The sequence below is a fragment of the Tupaia chinensis genome, unplaced genomic scaffold (assembly GCF_000334495.1).
Source record: "Tupaia chinensis unplaced genomic scaffold, TupChi_1.0 Scaffold000074_1, whole genome shotgun sequence".
Lineage (NCBI taxonomy): Eukaryota > Metazoa > Chordata > Mammalia > Scandentia > Tupaiidae > Tupaia > Tupaia belangeri.
In genome coordinates, this window is record NW_006159534.1 from 477,951 (window position 1) to 490,390 (window position 12,440).

Sequence of the window (12,440 nt, forward strand, 5' to 3'; positions counted from 1 at the left end):
CAATTAAATGAACTTTTTAATGGGCCAGTCCTTTGAGTAAAGGCAGTGGCCAACATGTACACACATCCACCAAATGAAAACACAATAGAAATGTTTGGAGCACAGTTTATTTTTTTTACGTGGAACTTTCTGTTACCTGAATTTCTAATTAACCTATATTCATATTTTAGATTAGGTGACATAGGAGATCTCAGCGTTCCTGTGTATATTAGAATTTCTTAGCAAATTATCTTCCATGAACTTTTTATACAGAAGGTAAAAGACAAGTTTTAAATGCATCGTTTTATAGACTTTTCTCCCTTTAATGTTTCATCATTTGAAAATCTGTCTTCACCTATCAGTTGCTTAGTTTCAGAACACTGAGGTTTATGGAAATATCAGCCCTCTGTAGATATGGGCTATTTTACAAATGGATCAGGCTTCTACAATTTAGTGCAGACACAACAAAATTATATCTGGAAAGATAAATGTGTAGAATCTTTTTATTTACTTAAGGTAAAACAGTTTTAATTCAAGTGAATAAAGTAATTTAATTATTTTTAAACTTTTTAGTTCAAGAGATTTTTATTTTATAGATAGGTACATTTTAAATGGGTCCCTTTTTTCATTCCCTTTAATATTATGCACTTTACTTCAAGTAGATATATGTATCTTTATTTTAAATACACACACACACACACACACACACTCACACACACACATATATATATATATAAAATGTATTAGTCATTGGAAAAATCATGATATATTTTTCTATGCAAAAATACACCCAATAGATGTTTAAGCTTAAGAAATAATTTGGTAGATAATCTAGTAATTGTTGCTGGGAAATAGTTCTTTTGACATGAAACTTTTAAATGAGTTGATTAATTTTGACATTATCAGTTTTATTTTTTTCTCTTTTGCAAACTGGGTGGTGAGTGCAATTGCTAAACCTGTCATTGTGGTTGGCTTACGGTGATCGAAGTTTCTCCAAAACTTGTCCTTTTTTCCTTATAAGTTTAGGGTGTGTTCTTATCCTTGTGATTGCTGTTGTTTCAAAAATTAATAATATGCTTTGATTAAGAGTTAAATGTAGCTAGGACCATCAGATGGCATAATGGTTACATTGCTGGACTCCCATGTAGTGTACTGTGGTCCTGGTTCTGGACCTGGTGGCTTAAACTCAGACCAGGCACATGTGCGTTTGTGCCCAAAGTCTGAGAGGAGAATGGAGGAGAAGGGATTACCACATGGCCATCCCCCCAGGGGGTGATTTCTCACTTGTCTCTCTCTCTCTCTCTCTCTCTGGCAAGCACATGTGCCCTATAGCAAAAATCTCTCTAAAAATAAACAAACAAATATGAATAAGAATTAAGTGTAGATGAGCAGGAGTTGGAGTCAAAGCAGCTGAAGGGGAGCCATGGCCAACTGGGAATGCACCTTCATTGCCATCAAGCCCAATGGGGTCTAGCAAGGCCTTGTGCCTTGTAGGAGAGATCAAGTGTTTTGGGCAGAAGGGATTCTGCTTTGTTGGTATGAAATTCATACATGCTTCTGAAGACCTTCTCAAGGAACACTACATCGACCTGAAGGACCGTCTATTCTTTGCTGGCCTAGTGAAATAACATGCATTCAGTGCCAGTGGTTGCTGTGGTCTGGAAGAGGCTGAATGTTGTGAGATAGACTGAGTGATGCTTGAGAAGAGCAACCCTATGGACTCCAAGCCTGGGAACATCCGAGGGAACTTTGCATTCAAGTTGGCAGAAATATTATTCATGGTGGTGATTCTGTAGAGAGTGTAGAGAAGGAGATCGCCTTGTGGTTTCACCCTGAGGAACTGGTGGTGTACGAGAACTATGCTCAAAAATGAATCTGTGGGGAACCAGCAGTTAGCGTAATGGCTATGTCGCTGGACTCCCACGTAGTCGACCGCGGTTCGTGTCCTGGACCTGGTGGCTTAAAACTCACGCCGGGCGCGTGTGCATGCGTGCCCAAGATCCCGAGAGGAGAATGGAGGAGAAGGGATTGCGGCGTGACCATCCCCCCGGGGGGTGATTTCTCACTTTCTGTCTATGTCTCTCTCTGTCTGTCTGGCGAGCGCACACACCCTACAGTGAAAATCTCTCCAAAAAAAAAAATGAATCTGTGAGTGATGGGGGGCTTTGCCCTTCCCCTCCTTGCCACAGACAGAGGACCAGGCCATGGCAAATCTAGTTATTCCTGGAAACTCTTGAAGCCAGGAGTGCTACCTGTAGTGTTAAGTGTCAGATTTAAGATGTTTCATCCCAGTAGAGGATTTGCTGAATTCGTTACTTTGCAGTGCTGTATTGCTTTGTGCTGTTTTCTCCTTTTCACGTATTCGGGATAACCTGAGCTAATAAAGAGTGTAAATGCACTATAAAAAAATTAAATGTAGCTTAGAATATTTTGTCCTTTAGTTATATACTAAGGATGGTTCTGTAGGACTTAAGGATAATTTCAAGTTGTGCACTATTGAGTAAATTAATAAAGTAACATAACATTTACTTTTAATCTGTACTTAGAAATCAGTCAACAGATGTTAAAGTGGTATCTTTTAAAGGACGTTTCATCATTGAATCCGATGAGTTAGTATTTGCAAACTGCAAATTGAGTGCTGTAAATTTGTAGATCCATCTTTCTGCCTTGACTAAATTGAAATTCATGGAGCATAACATACTTTGTTAAAATCCTAAAGTTAATACTCCTTGTCTCATGCATTTCCCACTCTACTGCTCCCTCTACCCTTTGGGAGTGGGAGACAGCAAGAGTCATTCATAAATTAGTGTTAATTACATTATCTTTTTCTTTTAAATATGTTCTTTCTGGCTCTCTTCTCATAAGCACCAAGGTGATCTTCGAAAATGGTTTGCTATTCACTTGACCCAGAGAACTCTACAAAATCATGTGAATCAAGAGGTTAAAATCTTTGCGTTCATAAGAACACCTGTGAAACTGCCCAGGCCATCAAGGATATGCATATTCGAAAAACCACCGTATTTCTGAAGGATGTCACTTTACAGTGACATTGTGTGCCATTCCATCATTATAATGGTGGAATTGGTAGATGTGCCCAGACCAAATAGTGGGGCTAGACACAAGATCGGTAGCCCAAAAAGAGTGCTTACTTCTTGCTGCACATACTTACAAATGCAGAGAATATTGCTGAACTCAAGGGGTTAGATGTAGACTCTCTGGTCATTGAGCATATTCAAGTGAACAAAGCACCCAAGATGCGCCATCGTACTTACAGAGCTCATGGGCAGATTAACCCATACGAGAGCTCCCCCTGCCACATGGAGATGATGCTCACTGAAAGTAGCGAATTGTTCTTAAACCAGAAGAGGAAGTTGCACAGAAAAAAGGTATTCCAGAAGAAATTGAAGAAACAAAAACATATGGCATGGGCATAAAGTCAACATAAAATAAATGTAGATAAAAAAAATTGTCTTTCTGAGGTTGCTGTTTCCATGTGGTCGGGGAGTCTGAATTTAAAAATGGATGATGGTAGGATGAAGGTTACTGTAGTTAAGGGGATAGAGTGTATCCATGAGAAGATTTTGTATATTGGAAGACAGGAGAGGGTCCTGAAGTGAAGAAGATTGGAGAAACTTGAGTGGGAAGGGAATCTACACATCACTCAGATTTTGCTATGTTTGTCTAAAGGTGGGATCATGTTGTTTACTACTCACCTTTTCTAAGCCCCTGGCATGTTTAAAGCTTGAAATACAAGGACCATAAAGTTAATTTCCTAAGGTTATTTTCCTACTCAGAAACCTTTCTTGATTCCTAGTGCCTGTCCTTATAATCTGAATTCCTCACTTGATAGTTGAGATACTCTGGTATTCTGGTCCTGTCAGTTCTTTGAATTTGACCAGAACTCCTCAGGAGGTACTCCCTGAATGTTGCACATTCTCTCTGTGCTGTCATTACAGTTTTTTTTTTTTTTAATTGCTAGAGAGCATGTACTCTCACCAAAGAGATAGAGACATAGGAGAAAGCACCTCCCCACATACCTTCCATGAGATGTAGTCACACCACAGTCCCGTCTGTTTCTTCATCCTGTTGGGATTTTGGACATACATACATATGTACTCTGCATGTGTTTCAAGTAACTGGGACTGGGATTTGACACTGTCTGCCATGTGGGTTTCAGCTCCCTTAACTTCTAGACTATGGGGTCAGCCTTCTATCCTTGCTTTAAAATTTATGCTTTCATTTATGTTGCTTTTACTTCTCCTATCTTCCTTTCAACTGGTCTTTTCTTATAAACTTAAACATTTCTGCCTAGAGAGATAATGTAGTTCTTGAAGCTAAATTGTACAGTATAACAAATTGTAGTATCTGCTGACTCTTTCATTTCCAACTCTTCCTCCTTCTAATCTTATAAACTTGATCAGAGTAGGATCAACCTTTTAGATCCACTTTCTGTCTGACCTCCCTTCTATCTGCCTATCCCTACTGTGTAGGACAAATAACCTTATACTCTGATCTCTAAAAATGGGTATGCTACTGCCTTTTAGGGTTGTTTTGAGGATTGAGTGCATTTTTAATGAAAAGTACAGAGTCTGCTAGGTAAAAAGCACTCCATAAATGTTCTTTTGCTGTTGTGCTATTTTGTGTAAACTGATGTATAAAACAAGTGAAGGGATCTCTAAAAGAAGAAGTGGATTTTTTAAATTTACATAAAAGCAGATATAATTTTTTTGGCATAGTTGTAAATAGAAGTTAATTTTGCAGTGTTTTGGCAAAGCTCCAGAAATAGTAATCATCTTAATTAGCATGGTTAAGATTATGATTATTTCTACTCTTAATTTTACTTTCAACTGCTATAAAGTTAAATAATGATAGGCTTTTTACTTTGGACTAAATTAATTTTTCATATATAATTTTTAAAATAATTAGTTTGCTATTATTTTAATTTGCTATAGGGGAATGTGTGCTCACAGAAAGTGACGGAGAACAAGAGATAGAGAAAATGAGAAGGCAAGCCACCAGGTCTAGGACTTTTGCCACAGTCAGCCACATGGGAGTCCAGTGCCCTAACCATGATGCTACCTGTTATCTTCCATATGTGGTTTTATTTCTTTAAGATAGATTTCCATGATAGGGCATGTGCACTTACCAGAGAGACAGAGTAAGAAATCACCCCCTGGGGGGTTGGCACCCTACAGTCGCTTCCCCTCTATTCTCCTCTCAGGATTTTGGGCATGCACACACACCTGGTGTGAGTTTTAAGCCATTGGAACCGGGACTTGAACCACAGTCAATTACCTGGGAGTCCAGTGACGTAATCATTACTCCATCTGCTGGTCCCTCCATGTGATATTTTTAATTGCTTGCTGTAAGGACTGATTTTGTAATAAATTCTTTATTTGTCTGAAAATACCTTTATTTTTTTTCCTCCTCTTGAATGAGAATTTAGCTGGGTATGGAATTCTACATTGACAGTTACTACCTCTTAGCACATTGAAAACATTTTCTTCTTTGTTGGTACTTTTGAGAAGCTTTCGGTTTAATTTTTTCTTATATAAGTAAACTGTCTTAACCCTGCTTGCTTTTTGAAGTATTTTTCAGCTTAAAATGATATATGTAGGGATGCGATGTTTTTTAAATTTATTTATCCTTTTCAAGGCTTATGATTCCTAAATGTGATTAATGTCTTTTATAATTTCTGAAAACTTATTAGTTCTTCTCTCCTTAAATATTGCCTTTCTTTCATTATCTTGTGTTTTCTAGACTTCCTCTTAGATGTGTTAGATTTTATTATTCTATTTTTAAAATTTATCTTAGTATGTTTACACATTCTATCAGCTCTTCCTGTAGGATTTTTGCATAATTTTATTTCTCTATTACACTTTATGAATTCTCTCTTTAGTTATGCTTAATCTGATGCTTAATTCTCTGATGACTATATTTTTCATTTTTGTTTTATTTCTCTAACAAATGTTTCTTTTTCAGTGTCTTTTTTTTTTTAAGAAAAACATATTTTTTGAGAATTATTTTGTGTAACCTTATTTATTTACTTTAATTTGACCAGTGAGGGACAGAGTGGGGCTGGGGGGAGTGAGAAAGTAAGCCACCAGGTCTGGGACTCGAACCGTGGTTGGCCATGTGGGACTCCAGCACCCTTAAACACCATGCTTCCTGCTGGCCTCAGTTTCTTCTTTTAAGGCCATTGATTTTAATTCCTTTTTTTGTAATGTCTGATAATTTTTCAGCTGAAGTTCTTGGGAGGTAATTCTAGAATTTGTTTCCTGCCTTTTACTTGTGGTGGGTTGTTTACTTACAGAGTTGGTAGATTTTTATACTGAGTTTGCCATTTGGGCTTAATTTGTAGTAATCCCACATTACTTTGATTGAAAGAATGTTCTTCATGCAATTTTTTTTTCTTACATCTCTCTTGGGTTCCAGGAGTTGCACTGGCTTGTGAACATCCTTTTGGTGAATTTCTTGTCTGTATGGTCTTGAACCGTGCATTCACGTGGTTATGAATTTTCAGGGCAGTTACTTTCAACATTAAATTGAATATTAAGCTCTGTTCAAGACAGACAAGTTTCCTTATCTTCCTGTTTCAGGGCACAAACATTTCCCCCCTCCCTTAGAACATCTTATCACTGATTGAGTAGGTACTGATCTCTCTGACTTTACTTTAGATGGAGGTATGTGGGAATGAGGTGAAGAGGAGAGTATGTTGTTTCTCAATTTCATCCACATCTTGGTGGCCTTGTCTTTTCTTTCCAACTAGTATCAAAATCCATACTTCTTTTCTGAGTTTTTTCTGTAGCACAAGGATTTTTAGATTGCTTTATCAACCATATTGCTGGAAATAGAGACTCTCATCATTATTGTTTTAAAGCTCTAGGTATTGTGTGTATTGATTATTTGATTGCCATTTTCCTTATAGCCCCCCCCCCACCACCACAGTAGAGTATGTGAGCACTTTCCACAGGGTCTAGTCATGCCATGGTCTCCTTCTGTCAGTCCTCCAGTCTGTTGGCTCCTGGATACTTACTTGTATGCAAACCCAACATCTCCCAGGCTGACTAGGCCAGGGATTCAAGCCTCAATTGCCATGTGGGATCCAGCTTCTTCTGAGCATCACTGCTGTACCACTGAGCTAATATATGTCAGAACCCTGTTTTCTTTTCTTTTCTTTTCTTTTCTTTTCTTTTCTTTTCTTTTCTTTTCTTTCTTTCAAGAAATTTTTGCTATGGGGCACATGTGCTTGCCAGAGACACACAGAGAGAGGGAGACAGAGAAGGTAAGAAACCACCCCCTGGTAGGATGGTCAGGCCACAGTTCTCCTCTTGAGTTTTGGGCACACAGGCACATATGCCAGGCATGAGTTTTAAGCTGCCAGATTTGGGATTCAAATCATGGTCGACTACATGGGAATCCAGCGACCATTGCGCTATCTTCTAGTCCCCCCAGCTGTTCTTTTAAAATGTCTATTAATCACTAGAACTTCTTAAGAGTGTCAGATAGCAAAGTAATCTTGCTTATTGCTGTTCCAAAAATGGTCTTAAGAGGCACCTGCATTTTTTTTTCTTTTTTTTGGGGGGGGTGGGGGGGGGGGGAGAGGTTTTTGCTATAGGGCGCGTGCGCTCGCCAGACAGGCAGAAACAGAGAGACAGAAAGCGAGAAATCACCCCCCAGGGGGGATGGCCACACCGCAATCCCTTGTCCTCTGTTCGCCTCTTGGGATCTTGGGCACGCATGCACATGCGCCCAGCGTGAATTTTAAGCCACTGAGTCCAGGACACGAACCGCAGTCGATTACGTGGGAATCCAGCGACATAGCCATTATGCTAACTGATGGTCCCCGTGCATTTATTAAATTTTGGTCAGAATAGTTCAATATTGTCAAAAACAAAATGTTTTCTTTGTTAATTCCTTAGCATTTTGATAGCTGTAACTGTTGCAACAAAGTACTGGGGAACAATCATTAATTTTCTTTAAGAAAATATGGGCTGTTCAAGTTATACTAGTTCTATGTGGAAGCTTGTTGGTTCGGTTCCTGAGTGGATCTGTACATTCTGGACACATGTGCCTAGGATTCTAGTTGACTGAGAAAGCTGGAGTGAATGCAGTATTAAGACCCGGTTGAGAATTCTTGTCTTTCTTCCCCTCTCTCTTCTTCCTCTTCTCCTCTCTCTCTCTCATGCAAAAAAGAAACTTATTAAAATAGAAAGTAGTGTAATTTTAGCTGTCATACATGCTGAAAGTGGGCTTACCTTAATGCTGTCACAAATAGGCCATGTACATCTTTATACATGACATCCTCCCATGTGTGTCATATGAAATGTGTCTTCAATTTTAATTTTTAAAAAATGTTAAAAGAAAGCAAACTCTGTAATAACATTTAAAAATTGAATTGCACTATTACTTTCTTACTTAGAAAACTTCGTAAGAATATTATAATGAGGAGTTTTAGTTTATGTTATTGAACCGGTCATTGCTATTTTCATATTTCTTACAATTGTCTATTTTAATTTTTTTTTTTTCTGCAGGGCATGTGTGCTTGCCAGAGAGAGAGAGATTAAGAGGGAAAGTGAAAAAACACCGCCCAGGAAGATGGTCACACCACAATCTCTTCTCTTTTCTCTCCTCAGGATTTTGAGCACATACACACATGCTCCCAGTGTCTTTTTCAAGCTGCTGGGTCCAGAATTTGAACTGCAGAGTTGGCCATGTGGGATCTAGCCACCTTAACCACCACACCTAGACTGGCCTCTATTTCAACTTTTTTTTTTTTTTTAAAGTCATGACATTACGTATCATGACCTTTCTTTCTTTCTTTCTTTCTTTTTTGGAGAGGCTTTTGTTATAGAATGCCTGTGCTCGCCAGATAGAGAGAGAGAGACAGAGAGACAGAAAGTGAGAAATCATCCCCCAGGGTGATGGCCACGCCGCAATCCCTTCTCCATTCTCTCGGGATCTTCGGCACGCACGTACACGCGCCCAGTGTGAGTTTAAGCCACCTGGTCTGGGACTCGAACCACAGTCAGCTACATGGGAGTCCAGCGACATAGCCATTATGCTAACTGCTGGTCCCATCTATTTCAACTTTTTAAATATGGTTGTAGGCAAGGACATTAAAGTTGCTTCTAGTTTTCATCATTGTAAACAGTACTTAACTGAATAGTTTAATAGTTTTGTTCTTTTTCTCTGGAGTTGTTTTGTTTTTTATTTTTTTTATTGCCAGACTATATATACTTACCAGAGACAGAGAAAGAGAGGAAGAGAGAAGCACCCCTCCAATGGGATATGGCCGTATTGTAACCCCTTCTCCATTTCTCCATCCTTTCAAGATTTGGGGCACGTATGAACACAGACCCGGTGTATTTTTCAGGATGGTGTGTCTGAAATTCACACTGCATGATGGGGCATGTGGGATCTGACTCTCTTAACAACAAGGCCGTGGGGCTCATCCTCTGGAGTTGTGATAAGATGAATTTTGAGGACTGAGATTTTGGGCCAAAAAGTGTATGAATGGATTAGTTCTGTAAAGAAATTGCACTTATTAATTGGATTTCACAATGTAGCTAATAGTTTTTATATAGTTGCTTAACTCTTCTAGATTTTGTTTTTAAAACCACTAAAAATTTTCCTATTTATAATGATAGCATAAATTATTTTAGCAAAGAATATGCAACTGGCACTGTGAAAGGAGATTAGTGAGAAATTGTTGCCCTAACTTTAATCCCTTGTTCATTTATTAAAAAGCAGTAATTTCGGGACCAGCAGTTAGTATAATGGCTATGTTGCTGGACTCCCATGTAGTCGACATGGTTTGAGTCCCGGACCCAGCGGCTTTAACTCACGCTGGGCGCGTGTGTGTGCGTGCCCAAAATCCCAAGAGGAAAATGGAGAAGGGATTGCAGTGTGGCCATCCCCTCTGGGGGATGATTTCTCTCTTTCTCCCTCTGTCTGTCTTTCTGGTGAGCGCACATGCCCTATAGCAAAAACCTCCCCCCCCCCCAAAAAAAAAGGCAGTAATTTCTTGTTGGGAATACCATTTAGAGGGTGGGCAGTGAGGAGGCTGAATGAGTATGCCAACAATTTGATAATCTAGTGGGTGGGCAGTGAGGAGGCTGAATGAGTGAGTATGCCAACAATTTGATAATCTAGTTTTGAATGCCAATCAAGGACCTAAATCTGCATCTTTTAGGATTTCTTGTTTCAGGATTACATTGCTTGGGAAGAAGCAGTATCTGTATTTTTGAGATTTAAGACCATATGACAACTAGAGTAACCACGTTCATGAATTGAGAAGAGATTAAGTAGAAACGAAAGAATGTAGTTAAGAAAACAGTTGTGGTGAAGTTAGTCATTATGAATGATTGTGCCATTTATAAGGCTAAGAAAAGCAGTAGATTAAAGCATGTTTTTATTTAATTTGAACTTTTCTGCATGCCAACACAGAAAGGTTGTGAGGCACATGCTAAAAGAATAAGCCCTGTCTCTGTTTTAGGACTTGCATTGTCTTTATAATATCTGTTGTGCTTCAGTGATATTAAATACTGTAGATGTGGTACACTTATAAATAGTTAGGAATACAATTTTCTTTAGGTATGCTTTGTTATTTCTTTTATATGTAATAGATTTTAGTATTACCATAATTTTCATGGAGTACTTGAATGACATTTTAATTAAAAGCATGCAGAGAAAACTTCTTAATAGTTAAAGTTTACAAATGTATTAATGTTATTCCTGGTCTGTACTGCCTCTTTCAGTGGGTAGTAGTGATAAAATACGAATGTCTGATAGGTGAAGTAGGTTAAGGATATAGTTCCTTTAACTATTATTTTAAAATCTTTTTCTGAGCACTAGGGGGCACTCTTGATTTATGAATTCATGTCATACTTAATCTGTGGATAGACTATGGAGTGAGATGAACTTATTTTAAAACATTTCATTGCAAAACAAGTATTAACCTTCAGAAAGAATCGGCACAATCAAGCTGGTTTTGCTTGGCAATATAAATGTAAGGTGATCCTTGATAGTACTGTATGGATAATGAAGCTTATAGAATGAGAAATTGTAGATTGGAACACATTAAAATATTTTTGTGTTTTATTCATTTTCACATTGATTTTCTAGGTTCTTAATGGTTATTAAACCATTATTTTCATAGGTTCTTAATGGTTATTAAACCATTATTTCTGATATAGTTCTTTAAAATGGTAGCATGATGGTTTATTCTTAGTAGGTGCTTTCTTTCTGGAGAAACAGATACACTGAAGATGTGACTGAAGGCTGCTATCATTAGTGATAATTTTCCAGCATTTGAAAACCAGGAGCATGTTTTGTTTGCTACTTACAGGAAACAGATTTTAGGCATTTTCATTCTTTATGTTTGCGATTAGGATTTTATGATACCTGTGCTTGCTAGGGGTTTATTTTGTTTTACTAGGAGTTGCCACTGAATTTAATACATTAGACTAAATACACAGTAACAAAATCTGCATCATCACAATAGTACCCTTATCATGTGCCAGCATTGTTTTAGTGCTTTGTGTATGTTCTCTTATTTCTCCTCACTACAACTCTGTAAAGTGGGTGCTTCTTCTTATTCCAGTTTAATACATGAGTAAACTAAGCTCAGTAAAACTAACATCACTGGGTTCAGATTTAGGCAGTTTTATTTCATATTCCATGCTGTTAAATCACTACTCTGTATTGCTCTCCAGAGAAAGGAAACTTAGCATTGAAGGAATTATTATTGACAATTTGCACTGTTTTTAAAGTGAATATATCTAGACACTTTATCCTTTCTCTTAGGAAAAATAGCATAGCAGTGAGAAATGGACTTTGAAGTTCATTTACCCCTTCACTTATAGAGAGGAAGGACTTCTGTCCTGAAGAAGTAAAGCTGTTTACTCAGTGCTGTGTGTCAAGTTATTTGTGAAAAGATGTTAGAATCTGGAGTAAATAGCTGATTTGTAGTAAAGTGGAAAGAAATTTGATGGCGTGGAAAGGATTTTTGGCTAGATTTTTAGGTGGCTTGAGTCTTGTTCTTGACTCCTCATTTACCAGCCTGTGTCCTCAGAGGCTCTGTTTCTTGGGGTTACATGGATATAATAATATCATCCATAATTAGTGTTACTGGTAATTGTGAAAATCAGTGTGATCATGTATTGAGGATATTAATTAAACTCAGAAGCACTATACAATTAAACATGCCATATATTGTATTTTATTTTTAAGGGTTATTTTATTTAACTTTATTTATTTATTTATCTAAATAAATAAATTTGACTAGAGAGGGACAGAGTTAGAGGGAAAGGGAAAGTGAGAAAGCAAGTCACCAGGTCTGGGACTTAAACCGCAATCGGCCATGTAGGAGTCTAATGCCTTTAACCACCATGCCAGCTGCTGGCCCTGTGGTATTTTATTTTTATTTTTTCCCATTTTATGTACCTTTAATCACTGTA

The 12,440-nt window shown here is 37.9% G+C and overlaps 1 protein-coding gene and 1 pseudogene across 1 annotated transcript in view; both read left to right on the forward strand.

Annotated features, from left to right (window-relative positions):
* Nucleotides 1-12,440, forward strand: part of RALGPS2 (Ral GEF with PH domain and SH3 binding motif 2) — a gene marked incomplete at its 3' end in the record, with an annotated part of 209,674 nt that overhangs the window by 49,450 nt on the left and 147,784 nt on the right. The gene's annotated exons all lie outside the window — the stretch shown is intronic.
* Nucleotides 1,403-1,852, forward strand: LOC102488318 (nucleoside diphosphate kinase A 1 pseudogene; annotated as a pseudogene).